The 19,612-nt window shown below is 31.9% G+C and overlaps 1 protein-coding gene across 50 annotated transcripts in view; it reads left to right on the top strand.

Moving 5' to 3' along the window:
* The window catches only part of LOC143202289 (basement membrane-specific heparan sulfate proteoglycan core protein), a 698,200-nt gene that overhangs the window by 406,433 nt on the left and 272,155 nt on the right, over positions 1-19,612 (top strand). For 3 of the 50 annotated variants that reach the window (XM_076413709.1, XM_076413711.1, XM_076413712.1), the window contains exon 1: positions 6,682-6,929. The exons of the other annotated variants lie outside the window; for them this stretch is intronic. The gene's annotated coding sequence lies outside the window, so the exon portion shown is untranslated. Of the gene's footprint in view, positions 1-6,681; positions 6,930-19,612 lie in introns of those variants that run through there. 50 annotated transcript variants of the gene reach the window in all.

The raw sequence follows: 19,612 nt of genomic DNA on the forward strand, positions 1-19,612 counted from the left end.
TAATTTTATATTTTCGAAACTCGACCCTATAAGAATATGTCTTTAAGAGGAATTCAAAAAAGAAAACTACTTTTTTTGAGACAGTTGACTGGTATGAGCCTTTTATTCTTTTAAAGTAATAAAAATCCAAATTTTGTTACAGTTGATAGAATAATGTATAAAAATGATTTACACCATATTTATCTTAGAAGCTTTGAAGATATGAAAAAAATCATTTTTTTTTAAATTTCTGAATTACAGTATCCCCTTAAAAGAGGCTTCCTTCGACTCTATCCCACTACCGATCGCTACAATTTGTTTCGAGTAAAAGATAAATTAGGTGAATTGAGATGGTCTTCGTTCCGAATAAGACAGGCAAATATTTTCGCCCGTGTCTTGCATCAAACTTAATTAAACACGATAATCAAGAAATTCGAGCACGATCTGTTTTGTGTAATGCGCTGGTTAGAGTCAGAGTTACGAACGCTTTTCAGATAGGCCGTTTTTGGACGGGCGCCAATACGTTTGATTGGTTTCTAGTAGCGTGGTCCTCATCGATACTCAAGACATTTATGTATAACTAACGATGATGTCACTATTTTTAATGGAGTCTTCAATAGGGACGGTTAAACTTCAACATAATAAGACTAGAGATAAGTGAAAAATATGTAGTAAGTGATTGGCTAGTTGAGCACAGATACAATAAAATGAATAACATTTCAATTCAGTTTTGTTACGTTTGACGTTTTTATTATTTATATGCCCGTATTTCGTTGGGAAGTAAATGTTGGAAGAAACGATGTTGTTTCGCTTTGGACTTAACTCAAAATAATATCAAATTTGCATCAATACCAATTTAACCTTCTTTTTCATTTCATAGCTTAAAATAATGTTAATAAAAGCTTTGAACCAAAATACTATGTAGATTCAACAGGAAAGTTACAAACTGAGAACAAAGTTGATGTCAAATATACTATATTTCAATATAAAAAGTTAACAGGCTTGATATATTCAATTATGTATATCCTCTTACTGATGAACTAGTTAGTTATTTTTTTGATATTGTCGTAGTCGTATAATATAGTGGCGAAAAGTTCTTCGTCATCTACGATAGATTGTACCTTGATCGGTATTCGCGGAATTTGATCGGTTAGTTTAATTTTCTAACATAGACACCTGGAAAATAAACAAGATTTAGACAGATTTTATCATGTCAAATCATCTCACGGGACGGATCATGGATTTAACAATTCAAATATAACACGATAAACTATATATAAATAAAATCACGTTCCAAAAGTATAAATAATAAATAAAAATACAAATGAAGACCTGTTTGCGAAGAATGGTAGGTTTCAATTTCTTACTAAAATAGCGTTGACCCATATGATAACGTTCATAATTTTTTTTTCAAGTTTGAACCAGATAAATTGAGATATTTTGGTCAACACAATTTTTTCCGGATCCCTATTAGGTAAAAGATGTCTCCTTCATTTGGTTTTTGTATAAATGATTTCGCGGGTTTTAGTATAGCAATTAAAACAACTCAAATGCATCGAAAATACTATCACAGTGCCATGTAGTTAGTGAATATCCTGAAATATTTATCCAAGGTTACCTATATACCTAAAATCTCTATTTACTATATGATCAGAGTTCAGTAGCTTCCATAGCTCTATGGGTATCTGATCTGGACCTTACTATATTTTGCTATTATTGCAATTATTGACAGCTAGCGGATCACATACATTTGCAAACTTGAACGACATCTAACTACAACAAGTGCAAATCAGTAACACATAAAGCCCAAGGAGCCAAGCTTTAGGGGCTTTAATTTCTGGAAAAGGGAAATATTGCAATAACGACTAAAATTCGACTTAGTTTAGTAATTTCTTTATATAGTTTCACCTAACTTCAGTTCTTGAGATAAATTCGGCGTTATGTAAAATGAGGTTATTTCTTTAACACACGATAACCAATGAACAGTTTAGGTACAGGCCCAGAGAGTCAGATCAAAATGATTTAGACATATCAGTCGAATGAAGAGCTATTTAATTGAAAAACAGAATCGCCTTGCAAGATCAGAACAGTGGCGAGATTTTAGAATATTCTGCAAAATGAAGTAACGGTTCTGAAAAACAGCAATATATTAGTTAAGAAAGAACATATACTGAGAGTTGTCTGATTATGATGATAATAATGAATATGGTTTGTTTTTTAAGAATGAAGATATTTGTATGTCTAGTTCAGGCGAATCCTGATTAGCATAAATAAGACTTTAAAACAACTTTATAATTAAAAAAAAGATATGGAAAGAAAATATATAGTATAGAAAATTATTGAAAAACACTCCATATGAAAGCAATTTTTAGTACAAAATAACACAAGACAAGAGCACAGTAAAACCTGCGAATGTTTAGAATAGGAAACTGAGAAATATATAGAATTTTATTAAGATTACACATAGATTATAGTTTCCATAAATATTCATGAAAAAAAATGTATCAATATTAATTTCTAGTAGTAAGAAAATTAATGGCATTCTTTCCATTCATATAATATAATTAGCGTGCGCCATTTTGTTTCTGGTTTAGTAGAACAACGCCTGCCATAAGACTTATTCGAAGTCTATTAACAGCGTTACGTGGTGCTTTCCGAACTCGAATAATACGGTTTATTGTTTCTTAACAATGGCGGCTTGTCGTATTTTTAGCTTTACAATTATTTCAGCGTTTTAATTAAGTAGGTAATAAATTTAATTGCCCTTATATATGGAGGAGATAAAAACTATTTTAAGGTATCGTGAAATGCATTTCCCACAATGTTGTTTGGTTATGTTTTGTTTTATTGGCGGACATGCATATCTTGGCACGGACTGATTGATGTCCAGCTGAAATGGAAAGTACTAAAAATGTAAATAAATCATAGAAATATTTTATTTTACGCGTTAATTATAAATTTTAGACTGCACAACTAGTATCAATATACATCATCATCATCAAATACATCAATAAAAACTATTTGTTATAAACAATGCGAATTAAGGGACTTATGCTATAGCATGTTTTCAGCCTCTGTGCGAAGCACTGCAATCATTTCCGGGCAAATTTTGCCTTTCACTGTGCACGTACAGTCATTGTCTTCAAGCGTCATTAACAGGTCAATTGAAAAGTCCAAGGACAGCTTTCTCATACCCAAATATTCGTGAATGATATGATGTACACGTTCAGTTGATATCTTTAGAGTGTCTGTTATTTCATTCAATTACAATTTACGGTCATTCAGAATCATTTTGTGGATTTTTTAAATGTGTTCGATGGTAACAAGCTCTTTTGGGCGTCCACTGCGTTCACCGTGTTCGGTGCTCATTTCACCACTTAGCATACCAATCCTTAATAGTTGATTTTCTTGGGGCAGTGTCCGGAAACTCATCATCATGGACATCAAGCCAATTTTTTGCTCCAACTGTATTTTTTCCCTTCAAAAAGCATTCGAAACACGCGAAATTCCTTTTTTTTACAATAACAAAAGTTGCTTCACTCATAATGCTATGATCCACAAACTAATGATCCGACAGCTATCAAATTTATACACGCATATTTTGAAGGTTAGAGCTAACTAATAAACATATGGATTTAATTGTAGTAGTGCCATCTATGTGTCAGGCTGTGTACTATTCAATTGACCTGTTATATTAGGATGATCCTGGGTGATCGAAAGTAAAGAAGTAAACAAACAACTGTTATATAACACCGATACTTAGGTAACATTATCTCTAATAGTAATAAATTAAAATTTTTATTGCTATATGTTGTTTTGCTATTTGTAAATTATAAAACAAAGAATTTAATGCATAATTCAGCACTTGGCAAAGAGCTATTTGCTTTGGTAAATCTTTGGTCCATTACTAGCTTTTCTTTCGAGAACTTACGAAAAAACAACTGAAATTTAGAAACCACGAAAACTTCTTTAAAAGCAAATAAGGTTTCAAAAAGTCCAGATTATTGTGCAAAACAAAATAACATCTGCACCACTTTACATATACGTTATGTAATTAGTACATTATGATGTTATCTTATCATAAAAGATTTCTGAAAACAAATACATTTTTCTAAATCCATTAATAATATTTCAATAAAAATGTATATTACAATAAATCAGATAAATACATTATTTTAGTATTTTTAGATAAATCACGGTTTCTTCCCAATTTGGTATAATTTGTGTAATCTGTAGAATAAGTGTTGTAGAATACAATATACGTTACTAGTTTTTGGAGAATCGTCTGGATTTATAAATGTAAGGTCTTCCAATTCATCCATTCCTTAACTGTAATTGTCTCTCGAAAAGAATATAATATACCCCTGTATGATAATATTTTAATATGAAACTCAAAATAACTTACTTAAAATATTTCTCATTGACTTTCCATTGAAGCAACTTTTGAACGTTCTTTATGTGGATCTTCTTCACTGCTTATACGACAGCTTTTAATAAATTAACAAGCAAGTCACATATTACATATTTATTATTTCATAATTAATTTATTTTGTTTATTATTGTTTTTAATGAATCTAAATTATTATGTACTGCAGTTAAAATTAGCGAATAGTTTACAATATTCACTTGATTCACTTCGTCGCCGCCGTCATCCAGTACTGTAGACGTACATGTGAAGTGAAGTTGAATATCTATCGTAATATTTGCAGTAATAAACTTAATTAAGACACAGAAGATTCTTAAAAATAACAGTTTAAGCATAAAAATGATAATTGATAAAATACTTGACAATTTGACCTACAGTACAGATGCAGTGTTGCGAATTTTAGAGATTGACGTATTTAGAGGTAGCCACTTTTTAACGAAAGCTATAGAACGTTATTTTCTACACAACGTGCTTCTTGAATAATATTGCTAAATGTATTTATATTAAGCCAATAGTATTTAAAACACTAACTATAAAATATCTCAGCCTCAAATGTTTGAAATGCCGATGCTATCACTTCTTTAAATGCATAATACGGAGCATTGTCTATAGTCCATAACACTTTATTTTGGAATCATTAAGTGACGTCCATAATAGATTTGTTAGGAGAACTCAATTGCTGGATTTGTACACCTTTGCAGCAGTTTGTTTTTTCGATCTAGGTTTATGCCAAGGTAATTAGCATCCTCCGTTTAGGAGTAGTAAGCAATTATAAATATTCACTGGTAGACATATTCTTCTCTGCAAGGTAAAAGTTACATGGGTAGATTTTGTTACAATGGCTCTAAAATGCCAAGTTTTCAGCCGCCGTTGTATTTTATAAAAATGTGTTTGGAGTCTCCTGGATGCCAACATTCGGTCTCTAAATTAAACTATTAAAATAACGCCAAAATTTTAGTTGTACTTTAACGAATATGTGTGTGAAGGTTATGGCAGCCAAGCCTCATCGACTTCAACATGTGAATACCGGCTGTAATATTTTAAAAGTGATTTTGATAACGAAGACAAAGAGCGTTCTGAACAGGCAAACATTTTTGAAGGCATTACTCGATGATGATCCACGTAAAACGCAAGGAGAATTTGTGGATTTCTTGGGAGTAACACAAGAAACTATTTGCAATCACTTTAAGAACATGGACATCATCCAAGAGCTTGGATATTGTGTGATGTATGAATTTAAGGCAAGCGACATTGAGAGGCGTTCGATCATGTGTGAAATGCTAACTCAATGACAAAATCTGAAAGGTTTTTTACATCGTGTTGTTGCTGGTGATGGACAGTAGATCCATTACGATAATCCAAATTCAAAAAAATTATATTAACCACCTGGTCATCAGCAACAAAGGCAAAGCAGAATATCCATGGCTACAAGCCAATGCTCTATATTTGGTGGGATCCCCTTGATGTTGACTATTATTAGCTGGTAAGACCTAATGAAAGCATCAGTGGGAACTACTATCGACTACAATGTATGCATTTGAGCCGAGTACTGAGCGAAATGGTCAGAATGCGAGCAAACATACAACGATGATATTCCGCAGCAGGCCAATGCTCGACCACATGTTGTTAAATCAGGTTTCCAAACATACTTGGAAACACTGAAATTGGAAGTGCCAGCGTCATTTCTTATGAAATTACCAAAAAAGTGCGTCCATTAGTGAATAGTCTAAAACTAATGTGTAGGTCAATATTTATTTATAATGAACAAGTTCGCGTTGAACTGGCTTGATTGGCGCTGTGGTAAAGGCAACAGGACGGTCCTCCTACTATTGCGATAGTCGCGGGTTCGAATCCTACTGGGACATTATCGTAAATTTATATTTGTGATTTTCCTTAGGCAAGAGTGCAGAATCCGGCAAGGAAAATGATGCTAGTCACGCCAGTAAACAGGCTGGGTAAGACCGGATGACTTTTGGAATGATTTCTAAGTTGGTGACTCGCCACTCCGTAGGTTTAATGCCGAGGACCGTGGTTCGGAGCCCACATTAAACTGTAGGTCCAGTCCAGATAAACGTTCGTAAAAAGAAAACTTTAAAATTAAAATAAAAATGGCGCGAAAATAATCAAAATTACTCTTCCTCTAATCCGTTATATTGCATTAAAATGACTACTAAAGGATTAGTGCGACTGATTACCGAGGTTTTGAGGGAGTTGCGCTCTAAGAAATCGTCGAGCGCTCGAAACTTTGGCTGCTGTACTATATCGTGCTGGCTCGTCAGTTGACGCGACACCATCGCTGCTGCGGGAGCGTTCAGTGTTAGTCTGAAGCGAGATAACTTTCCCGCCACAGGTGTCTGCAATTGTCGGGTAATTCCTTATATCATCAAATCAGTTTCAGTTCAATTTTTTTCGTTATTTTCGCATGTTTTAAGAAAGAAAAATACCCCATCGATTTTTGTGATTTTTGATTGTGTATATTTCAGTTTTATTGGTTTTGTTTTATTTTGGTGTACAAGAAAATAGGGTAAATATGATTTTTTAATTATTATTTTTTTGTTACGGAGAGGTCCTTCTTAGCGCTACTAATATCAGTTATTGCGTATGAATATTTTTAGATTATGTTATTTAAAAAATTCCTGACAATTTAACGTGTGATCAGCTAATTAAGATTTATTTTAAATTATTCTCAGTGTTTTACTGTATGGTGACGCAATTTTATTACATCCTTTATCACCTAGCCAAGTATTTTATTCTTCTGTGCGTTAATTAAATTAAGATGAAATATATATCAGCCAGTCAATTTTGAAGAATTTTTCTTAATTTTATAATATAAATTTGAATCAATCAAACACTAAAGTTCTTAAGAACATAAAACGTTAATATATGTTTAATAGGTATTTTTGTTTAACTATATTTTAGATACTGTGATACACCGAGAAATTAATTGTATTATATTTAATTAAATTTAATTTATTTATTTTCATTCAAGATATAACAAATTGTTTAACACTGAAAATATATTTTTCGTAAAAACATCTTTAAGTAGAGAAATATTATAATGTTTTACTAAACACTATGTATAATTTTCAAGAGCATTGACCATATGATTTTGATGACTCTACTTTTATTACAGACGTCTATATGACTTTATTTATCAGTGATATTTATTAGTTTCTTTAATATCTTACCTATACTACATGCTATTTAATCAAGAATATAATAAGCAACCAATCTTCGCTGGCACATTTCAGAGGAAGAATAAAACATTTTCCAAAAAATTAGGTGGCTTTTAGCCGTTTATTACCAATTACTTTGTAAAATTGGGTACCACAATTTTATACCGTCCATTTCAATATACCATGACCAATATCTATGGTTTTTGATTTTTCAAATAATTTAGGTTGTTGAGATATGTCATGACTAGATTCGAACCTAGAGAAAAACTGTATACTGTCACTGTATCAGTGAGCGTTTTTCTTTAAAATGTCACAGGAACCTGTCGTCCGGTTAGCCAGCGATGGTCGTTCGTTTTGCGAACCTACGTTTCCTACAGGTGGCTGTGATTTTTCGGCGTTTTCTGCCTTTCATCGAAACATTCTCAAGAAGTTTTTTTTTAACTTCATTCATTTAACATTCATTTAAATTTATTTTAACATTTCATCTCTATTTCTGTGTTATTTGGGTTCATTTATTGGCGAACATTATTGTAGGCCCTTACTGAACATTACGATGATATAGTTTCATAGTATATATTTTTATATTATTTTTGAATATTATAGGTTATCAATTATTTTAACGAGCTTTTAAATACAAGCTGCGAACATTGATGTCTCGACTGTACTCTAGCTTATTTTTAGTGTTATATAAAGAGAAGTAAACCAAACCAAACCAACTAAAAAAATTAGGTTTTTAACATACATAATTTGATAACTCCAATATAATAATGTTAATTTTGAAAATTTGAGTGTGATTAATTTGTTTATTGTATAGCTGATCTGATCTAACTTATTCAGGTGTCCCCTTCGTTAAGGTTTAATTTCGTATTTCTTTTATTGATTTTGATATGAGCACTCAATTATTTTATTAATAATAAGATATGACTTTTATAGTATTCTGACCTTTCATTACTTATCGTTAATATTCTATCTATTTTGGCAATCTAGAATATTCCGTCAAAAATCTCGGAATTAGAAAAATATCCGGGATTGTTTCTTCTGTTGTCAGTTGTAATATGGTATTAATATCAGGGTACTAGACCAAACAAAAAAAGAATATTTTCTTCATTTCTTCCAGCCAATTCTTCAATAAATATTATGCTAACATAATTAAGAAAAGAAAATATTAGTTTTTTACTAGATTAAGATTTTTGCTTTAAAAAAATGGAGATACCACTGAAGAAAATTGATTATTGGACAAGTTGTTCACTTCTTCTTCTTTAGCACTATCTTTATATTCAACCTCCAGTTCATACGTTTGAGATGGAGTTAGAACTGGTCATTTTTGGTCTAATTTCTTCAAAAGCTTATTAGTTTTAAATAGTGTTATCACTGAGGTCTTTAAATCACATCACTTGATCGAAGGCTTTGCTGTATCTTTGGTAAGAACGGTGGTCAAAAATGCCAACATTTTATTGCAGAAACGTACATCAGTATCATCCTGAAAGTTAAAAGGCAACGCTCGCGTATTAGCGTCAATTATTGTCTATAACTTTTGAATATGCTACTATAGGATATAGGATACTACAACTCTATACAATTACTAATTCATCTCAATTCTGCTCAATGTTGTGACCCTGTTTAAATAACAATTTTTAGCAAAATCGTTTGGAAAATATTTAATATTTATTTTTTTTCAGTAACCGGACTGATTTCATAACGTAATTTAACAATGATAAGCTACATTCTTGGCTCGCCAGAAATGTGTTGCCATGTTATCTTGTTTGGATAACAGTTTTCATTGTAGGTAGAATATAATATATTCACATTAAAAGGGCCTTTATTGAAAATAATTGATAATATATATATATATATATATATATATATATATATATATATATATATATATATCAATTATAATATTTTAATATTAATTTTAATGTCGTGTCAAAAGAGTGATGTTGGTTTGACAACGATCCTATCTTCGATCTAGTCAAAACACGTTTCTTTTTAAGTTAAAAACAACATTTATTCCATCTTAATTTTCTCAAGGTCAAGTTACTTACTATACATATGCATTAACTCTGCTCAACATCAGGACAGGAAGTCTTATTTTTTGGCGATATATTTTTAGACCTGATATTAATGTTAAGAATGTGTTTAGTTTCTAAATAACTGTTCGATTATTTTGCACAAGGACACATTGATATCTCCCTGTACATCTGTCTTAACCGAGCTATCAAAGATAACTGGTAAAGCAGATTTTTTTTGGTTTTGATAATATATTTTTTAAGGATATTATTTAATTTTTTGACCATATTCGTCTGTCTCGTTCTTTATCATTCCTTGATAAAAATTATTTTACTATCGTTTTATCTAAATACTGGAACATTTATCTCAAATATTTGTTAAGAAATCTGATCTACTTTATGTAAATGGTTTGTACATAGTTGTAATGTTTGTGATTGTCTGATGACCGTTTTTCTGTTGATGCTTAGTACAAATACTTCGAAAGCTAATAATATTCAAATCACCCGTCCATATAATGAAAATATTCTTTTCCTGGTTGGTTATTTTAGATTTTCAGAGTTGATAAAAAAACTTAGATGTAAATGAATTGCTCTTCAAGAGTCTTTATTACGCAAATTCGAAGAGTGTTATTTAGATTTGAAATCCATTTATGTGTACCCTCACATAACACAAGGTAGTAGCCTTGGACCAATATTACACTAGATTTAAGCCAGTAATATCCCTAAATGTAAAGGAGTAGTTACATAAACAGTTACATTTACTTACTCGCTACGTCAGTTTACTATAAATTGCTATTGTATAAACATATTTTGAAGCCATTGTGGACCTAAGATGTGCAACTATGAAGTTGTATAAAGAAATCTAATATCAACGTAAACCAAATAAATCAAATTAAAATTCTTAGGAGCAATAATAACGCCCCATGGTATCTGGGACAACCTAAGTGTATCTAAAATTAACGAAGAAATTAAATAGTTTGCTAGAAAACACCTGACATTGCGTGAACATAAAAATGTCGAATTACTGCAACTACTTGACAATGGTGAACTTATCCAGAAACAAAAACCCAAAAAAGTCAGTCAAAAACCCTTCGAACCGAGTTTTAAACTTAATGAATGACTTAATGAATAAATTAAAATCTATAGTTGGTATTTGTAATTCAATTAATTCTTAAAAACGTAATTTTTATTGATATTTTTACTACCTGACGCTGAGGTATTTTGTTAAATATTAGTTAGTATTTCAAATACTTATGACTTTATGACGGATGAAGTTTTAAAAGAGTATCGTGGACACCAGTTAAAATATCCCTGTGCCACAAACGCTTTCTCAAACATAGAACTAGAATAATTGGAGGAATTGGAAGTGTTGCAGCTATATATTACATTCAGGGCAACAATTGTGACTACTTTAATGTCTGTAAGAATCAGATTAGATTGGGTGCGGTATTACAATTTGAGGCATTTTACTGTTATTACATAAAGCTAAAAGAGAGCTTAGGAAGAATATTTGAAGAAATTTTTTAAAGCGTTAACTGAAATAAATGAAGGCGTCATGGTCATCAAATTACAAAAGCATTAGAAATCTTGCAGCGTGTTAGAGGCAAATTACAACAAAAGACATGAACTAATGCCTGTGAGTAGCAGGAGTAGCAGTGCTAGTAAATAATATGATGAATTCCTTGTTTTTGCAAGCACGGACAGTTATCAGACAAAAAATGTATCATTCTCGAATGCAATTCAAATATAAAAAAAATATGTTCCATAAAAGACAAATTTGTGCTTTTTAGGACAGGTAGAAAAATATTGTTTTTTAGCAGGTTTTTTTCATTCCCCAAAAAGAGGTTGTTCACGTCTGATAATATATTAAAAAATCTAATGTTTATGAAATGCAATGTGTTGTGCGATGTTTCTTGTTCAATTCTAATTCTGTGGATTGACTATATAATCAACGAGCTGTGATTTTGATGAAATATATTCACATAAAGACATCGAGCCATATTATCTCTACGTTTACTTTCGCAGGGTCGCAATTCGGATAGAATTTAATCCAGTTTGCACTGAATGGATACACACTTGGATCGAATGTCCGCATATGTCTGTTCAAATTAAAAGTATTATAATGGTCTTTTTCATGATATTCACAAATCTATGATTTAGCCATTATTGCCTACCATTTATAATTAAAATCTAAACAGTACAGGAACAAATGAACTATAAACAACAAAATTCTTAACCTTACAAACAAAACAGATCTCCTGTCAGTACCAAATCCAAAATGACTATTGTAGTACGTTGGAACTTTCGATTGATTGTAAATGGTAACGTCGCAAAATCAGATTCAGAAATAGTCACTACTGAAACAGTCAGTGGTAAATATTAGTCAATAACTAAGCAGTCAATAATTCCCAACAGCCGGCTTGGTGGCGCAGTGGTAAATGCGATAGGACGGTCCTCCTACTGTTGCGATAGCCGCGGGTTCGAATCCTGCTGGGGCATGGTCGTAAATCCGACAAGGAAAATAATCCCAGTCACGCCAGTAACCAGGCTGGGTAAGACCGGATGTCTTCTGGGATGATTTCTAAAGTTGGTCATTCGCCAGTCAGTAGGCTTAATGCTGAGGACCATGGTTCGGACCCCACGTTACATTTTAGGTCCAGTCCAGATAAACCTATAGTTGGTAAAAGGAGACTTTAAAATATATATAAAAAAATAATAAGAATAATTCCCAACGCAAGAATTCTCTCGCTCCGGTCATCAAGTGAATGTTATATGAAAAAGTAGGACTGGAGCGGAAGAATAACTTTCCTTTACACTTTTGTCATGAATTTGGATCAACTTCCCCCTGCCCCCGGACATCAAGTGAATTTTGCGTGGTTTTGTATCGACATTTTTTTGTCCGCCGATATATCTTACTCCTCGACATGTTAGATATAAAAACCAAAAAACAAATTCCGATAATTGGTGATGAAAAAGTCGGAAACAACGAAACGCATCGGTCTGGCTCGCGGTAACGAAAATAAAATCCCAAACGCAATACGCAACATGTTACGCACGCATAGTTTCGATCGCATAGCAACGAACGAGGAGAAAAAAAAATACCCAAAGACCACTTGTTTGATTTTTAGTGCGCGTTAAGGTGACTTATGCAAACCGAGTGTGACAATAACGAAAGGCGTCCCCCGTGTTCTTATCGCCTAACGTAATTAAGCCGGCGACGAGATAAAATAACAATTAATTTTTTTATTGCTTTCGCTTCGAATTCGGCTGCAGGGAGAATGGCGACGATGCTCATATAAGTAGAACATGATTTTATTCATGCTCCTGATTGCAGGAGGGTTCCTCGGTCTACGACTTATGCGTATGTTAACGATGCCGTTTTGTTTTAAAATCGCGTATAAATGTAAATGACGACATAGACCCAGATTTGTAGTGAATTATGTCAAATACAACATTGTTAATAGGTCAATCGGAAAGTCCCCGGCCCACCATAATAAAACACATTTTTTTGGCAAAATTATTTTTTTTATTCAACATAATTCCCTTCAAGGGTGATACACTGATTATAGCGACCCTCCAACTTTTCGATTTTTGTAGTACGATTTGTTCTTTGCTTCAAAATAGTCCTTAGTTTCGGCGATCACCTCTTCATTCGACGAAAATTTCTTCTCAGCGAGCATTCTTTTGTGATCCGAGAACAGGAAATAGTCGCTGGGGGCCAGATCTGGAGAATACGGTGGATGAGGAAACAATTCGAAGCACAATTCATGGATTTTTGCCGTCGTTTTCATTTACGTGTGACACGGTGCCTAGTCTTGGTGAAGCAGAACATTCTTTTTCTTCAAATGCGGCCGTTTTTTGATGATTTCGTCCTTAAAACGGCCCAATAACGTTATGTAATAGTCGCTGTTGATGGTCCTTCTTTTTAAAAGTAGTGAATGAAAATTATTCCATGCGAATCCCAAAATAAAAACGCCATAACCTTGCCAGCCGACTATTGCGTTTTCTCACGCTTTGGAGCGGGTTCATCGTGTGCAGTCCATTCGGATGACTGTCGATTAGACTTCGTAGTGAAATGTTGGAACCATGTTTCATTCATTGTCACATATCGACGCAAAAACTCGGGTTTATTACGCTTGATCATCTTCAAACACTGCTCCGAATCATCAACTCGACGTTGTTTTTCGTCAAAAGTGAGCTCGCGCGGTACTCACTTTGTACGGAGTTTTCTCATACCCAAATATTCGTGAATGATGATACGATATGCACGTTCAGTTGATATCTTTGGTGTGTCTGCTATTTTATTCTTGCTATTTTCAAATATTTTTAAACAAACTGGCGAATAATATTTAATACAGTAGTCAACTTTTTTGTACTTGGCTCTTGATAGAGTTTTGTATCTATTTTCACAGCTTCTCAGTGATTTCTTCAGAAATAAAAGTAACGGTATCTTTAATCTAGTAAAGCAACAACTTTTTACGTGATAAGAGGTACAAATACAAATGCGTATGATATTAGAGATGCCTACTTAAAAAAGGTGGAGCTAATAATCAGGATCGATAAGATAGCAATGAAGATAAGATAGAAGTCGATAGTTCGAGTAATTTTTCATGTTTTATTCAGATAATTTTTGCCGCCTTTTCGCAGTAAGTTTTGAGCGGCTAGGTCATAAGCCCTCGAAATATAACATCCTACCCTCATACAATTTAGTCAAGTCAACATTTCCATGTGCTCCTGAAAAATAATTAAATAGTTATACGAAGATACGTCAAAGAAGAAGAAATGGAACGAGTTATGTCTATCATTCATACGATTCCACCGATATTGGCCATATATACGGAAATAACTTAGCCTAGCTAAACAAGCTACCGCGGAGAAATTTATTTTTAAGCCGTATATTTTACTTTGTTTTCTGTTTGAAGGCATATGATGATGCAACTGTGACGATTTTAACGCGCTTATGGATTTTCTTCCACGGTCGTAAAATAAACAATAACAAACTTATGTTGTAAAATAATGATAATTGTGGACATATTTTGTATGTAGTAAAATCTATTTCAAATAATCGTAAGTTCAGTTAATTGAATAAGCATATTTTATCTTGTTAAGTCCTGTTAAGCTATTCTTTAACATGTTTTACTTCCATTGGGTAGTGATATCTGATGCAATGGTTTTAAGTGATGTTCGGTTGGTAACGAACAGTGAAGTAACTGCTTAGAGTTTCATATCATGTTTATATAATTCATTATCAGTTTTTATAAAGTTATTTTTTAACTCACAGATTATTAATTAAAATAAATATTAAGTGGTTAGTCCAATATAAATAACAATGTTGCTTCATGTTTCCACATATCTCACCAATAAAACCACCGCCTGTTATAATTATTTCTAATATATCTATGCGTTTTGTCATCAGCAAGCATGCTTCCCATGAATCTTACTTTTTGTGGTCATGAAATAATAAATCTAAATTAAACTGTTTCTGTTATTGGACATACCACTAGTTTTTTGATAGTTTCAGTATTGAATTATTCATACTCAAACAAGCTGTTCTTTGTCAGCCGCATATAGTTTTTGGCGAATTTTGTATCAATGATTGTGTCATCACCTCGAAACTTGGGTAACCAAAAGTTTCGTCATCACCATGCGCTCGTCGACATGTTATGGACTATGTGAGCCGTGAGATTGCCAATGGCCAATATTGCCTTCGGCTGTAATTTATACTTAAAAAAAATTAATCAAATTAAATTTTAAAAAATAATTATTTAATTATTAAATTAATTTTAAAAATTTAAGTAATTTAAAAGTTAAAAAATGCTTTTTGTTCATAAAAATTGAAAATTTACGTTAAAAGGGAATCACATATTTCATTAATATAAAGACGACATTATTGGAAAGATAAATTACAAGAAAATCTCTGAATAATTGAAATGCATTGTTTAAGAAAGTAATCCCAAATATTTGCTTCAAATCTTAGGTATTGTTAAACATCCAACCATATATTATCTACAACCATCGTTCGAAGCCCATGTTAAGCAGTTGGTCAAATCCGAATAAATCTTAAGTTAGTAAAAAAAGATTCAAGAACACAATAAAAATAGTAATTGTCAAGATCTTCATATGACATCTGTTTGTATATCTTTGCCTTGCACTCTGTATATCTTGTTAGGTTAAGCCAATTTTGATGTTATCCAAATTATCTTCTTTCTACCAAGTAAATTTAACATTTTCACAACTACAATAAGGATTTATATTCATTGTTGCTTGCTTATTGCTACATATCACATGTATCTACTTTTTATTCCCTGGATTATTTTAGCAGTTTTTAGTTAGCTAAGCATCTGCCTCATCAGTTCAGATACTTGAAGTTTTTAGTGGTTAATGTTAAAGTTTCTGCATCATACCAATAAATTTGTCCAGGTTTTATCTTCCAAGGATGGTTTTTAGCTCCTGATTATTTTTTTCGTATATTATTACGCAAAAACTCGGTAACTGTTCTACTCTTGTCTAATTAGTTATTGATTTTTTTTTGGAATACGGCTTATTTTCAACACTTGTTTCTAACTTCCAGTTTTGGCTTTCAGCATATAACATGTATATGTTAAGTGATAAACCAATCCATGATATCTTTAACAATAATACATTTCAATCATTGATACTTCCAGCTAATGATAAAATGATAATAATCTTTAAAAACTCTAGAGTAAACAATATAAAGAAATAGGAAACAGCAATTTAATAAAAACCCAATGTCTTTACTAAAAACTGCTAAATACGCTATAATTTAGAATTTACAACTCTCGGCGAAAGAAGAACTGAACATTTCGGGACAATGGATTACAAAAACTTCCATATACACTTTTACTTGCCTCGGCCGTTGATGGTGCCATTTGGGTGGGCATTTTTTCTTGATAGCTTTTCTCATGCAAATAACCATGCAGAAAAATGAGAGATCCCTTTCATAGTCTCATTTAAATTCATTCCGTATTAAAATTTTGAACTGATTTTTGCTCGAAATACCCTTACATTTTAAACGTTTATGAAGATGGTTGTAAAGTAATGTTTACGTACTTGCAATGTTCGAAGTAACGTTTTCCATTATATTTTTTAGAAATTTTAATATGAGTTAATATTACATATGAAGTTATTGAATAACAATGATAATAATACGTAATACTGTAAATTTAAGGCGATATTCCAGTCTAGCAGAAAAGTCAAAACAAGAAATATAAAAGGGTTTTTAAAAATATAAACTATTTTCGGAGATATAGCTGTAATTTTTACGCTGCAACTAAAAACGAGACTAAACTTTTTTTCTTTAAACTACGTCTTTTTCGAGACGGTTGACCTGATGAACATCTACTGAACCGATTTGCTTGAAATTTGGTGTGAACCTTCCCTATACATTTTTCTATCGTATCAAAGTAAACTTTGGGTAACTTTGGATTTTTTGTATTTTTAAAAAATTGTAATACATATCTCTCTATATTATTAACCCCCGCTATATCTAGAAAAATAACTTCAAATTTTGCAAGAAACTCTGAAAATATGAGAAAAAAAGTTTTTTTTTTAAATTTCTAGATTAGAATCGTCTGAAGTCAGTATGTTGGTATATTCTATCAAAAAATTAATGTTCTGTTCGACAATCTTACAAGCTTATTGAGCTGCAAATGGGTTTTGTTAAATTATAATATTTATAAATAACTTATATAACTTGTAACTTATAAATTGTTGATGATTTTTTGTCTTAAAATAGCTGCGAATCCCTAATCTCATTATTATTGGTTTTGATACTATATAATAGGTAAAACTATTTTATCTTGAGTTAGTTAAGATCGATAAGTATAAACGATTATGATTTATATCAATATATATAAGTTATTAATTTTACTTATAAACTATGTTATCTTGAGATGATTAAGATCTATAAGTACACATGATTATGACTCATACCACACATCATACATATACATATAAAAAAAGGTTTTTTTACGTAGTTTTATACTAAAACCTGTGTCCTAAACTACCCGTTAATTTATTCCTAAAGTGTATGAGATAACATAAACCTTATTTCATCCCACGATAAGCTGAACTACAACTTCGTCTCTTTCAGTTTGTATCCGTCTTGGATGGAAATTTTTTCTTTTTTGTTGAATTTATTTATTGATAATCGTGCTATTTATTAACAATAGACTTTGAATAGTTTCAAATGGAATCTTGTCACGTTACTGTATCAAACCAATTGCTTCAAGGATGTTGAGAATGCATCTACTCCTCACTCTCTGCTCGAAAACTATAATAACAATTCAATTATGTTGAGGTTCAACAACTCCGCTGGACAGGGAAGATAACGGGATGATATTCTGATGGTTCTCAATCCAATGGTGAACTTTTTGGCGGTGTGAATGGGAATACGATAGTATTTTCCAGCAATAGGCTAGTTATAGTAAAAAACTTCATCACTGAGGATGTGGAGATATTCATTCGAAGTTATCCGGTCAGTGATGCGAATAGACCGACTGAATACTCGTATATTCTGCCCAAATAACGGAATCTCTTTCTTCTCTGACTGTAGATATTAGGCTTCTTTTGGGATTCTTCATACGTAAACCCGGCTGTTTGTTGGAATAATGTGAACGATGATTAATCGCACCATATCATATTCTTGACATTAGCAAGGTTTTATGACTGTTTATCCTCTGTAAGTTCTTAAGGTTTGATCTTCATATTCTTCAGTTTACTAACAATGTGTTACATAGAAGCTGTAGAGTGTCTGTACTATAGTGTACATTGCTGAAACAGGTTAATCGTTCTTATTTCTATCACTTTTAGACATTTTCCTGTTATTGATTAGTTATCATCAAGTTAGTTAGCTGTTGTTTTTGCAGTATATGACACAGTTGTTTCTCTAATTCCGCCACACACTTTGTTTCCTGCCAACTGATTGTTCCTTGTCATGTGAAATCTAAATAACTATTTCAGCTATACATATTTTGATGTTTTGTTTTATATGTTGTGAAAGCATAATTCTAAATGAAATTAACTGAAATAGAGACTGTATGATACGTGTTTTACAGAAAAATATTGTTGAAGGCATCTACACCTTTTTTCATGAAACTGCGAATTAGTTCAACAGATATTACAAGAAAATATACGTTAAACAGTGAATACATTTGAACTAGCCAAACCCAAGTCTATTTTGCAACGACTTCATTACCTAATATATTGAATAAATTTTTCATAAATGATGTTTTACCGGTTTTATCAATGGTATACCGCCATCGTCCTCATCCGACATTAATATTAAATAATCAACTTTATATCAACTATGATTCGGAAAATGTCGATATTAGTATTCGTCTCGTTATTATCACGATTGAGATTTTTATACTTTCACTAGAGAAACGATCATCATAAACACAGTATTTATTGGTAGCGTGGTAGATGTGGCATGAGAGAGCGTGGGTTGACTTCCTACGTTTATTGATCATCAATAACATTTTTACGTTACATGAATACAATTCCCGTGTTTTGTCATGCCTACGTTCAAAAAAATCTGTTAAGTCTATATATTCAAAGATTTATGATAAGTAGATACAACTTACTCACTACAAACATTAACGTGGTATCGTTATCAAGTGGTTTTATTGAAACAAGCGGGAAACGTTTTAACTTTTTCTAAAAATTATATAGTTTACAGTAATTCATCTGAATTTCGAAATTTCAGATTGCTATCCTTTATGCTTCTGTAAATAGGTATTATGCAAATATATATAAGAACCGTGATGTAAGTTTGAGTTTCTTTTCAATTATTGTCATGATTCAAGGCTTTATCTCGACAAAAATTGGTATATCATTATTTTTTCAAAGCATTTCCAACCGCTAGCTACTACTTTTTCTTACTTTCGCATTCTGATAACAAGAATCATCATTGAAAGTCCTCCAAAAGTCCTCCCATTTTGGCTATACTCATATTAAAAAATATATTTGATAATTGATACTTGGATCAATTCATAAGCAAG

This window comes from Rhynchophorus ferrugineus, unplaced genomic scaffold, assembly GCF_030347505.1.
Source record: "Rhynchophorus ferrugineus isolate W39M unplaced genomic scaffold, kcgeb_rfMv2 rfM9, whole genome shotgun sequence".
In the NCBI taxonomy this organism is placed as follows: domain Eukaryota; kingdom Metazoa; phylum Arthropoda; class Insecta; order Coleoptera; family Curculionidae; genus Rhynchophorus; species Rhynchophorus ferrugineus.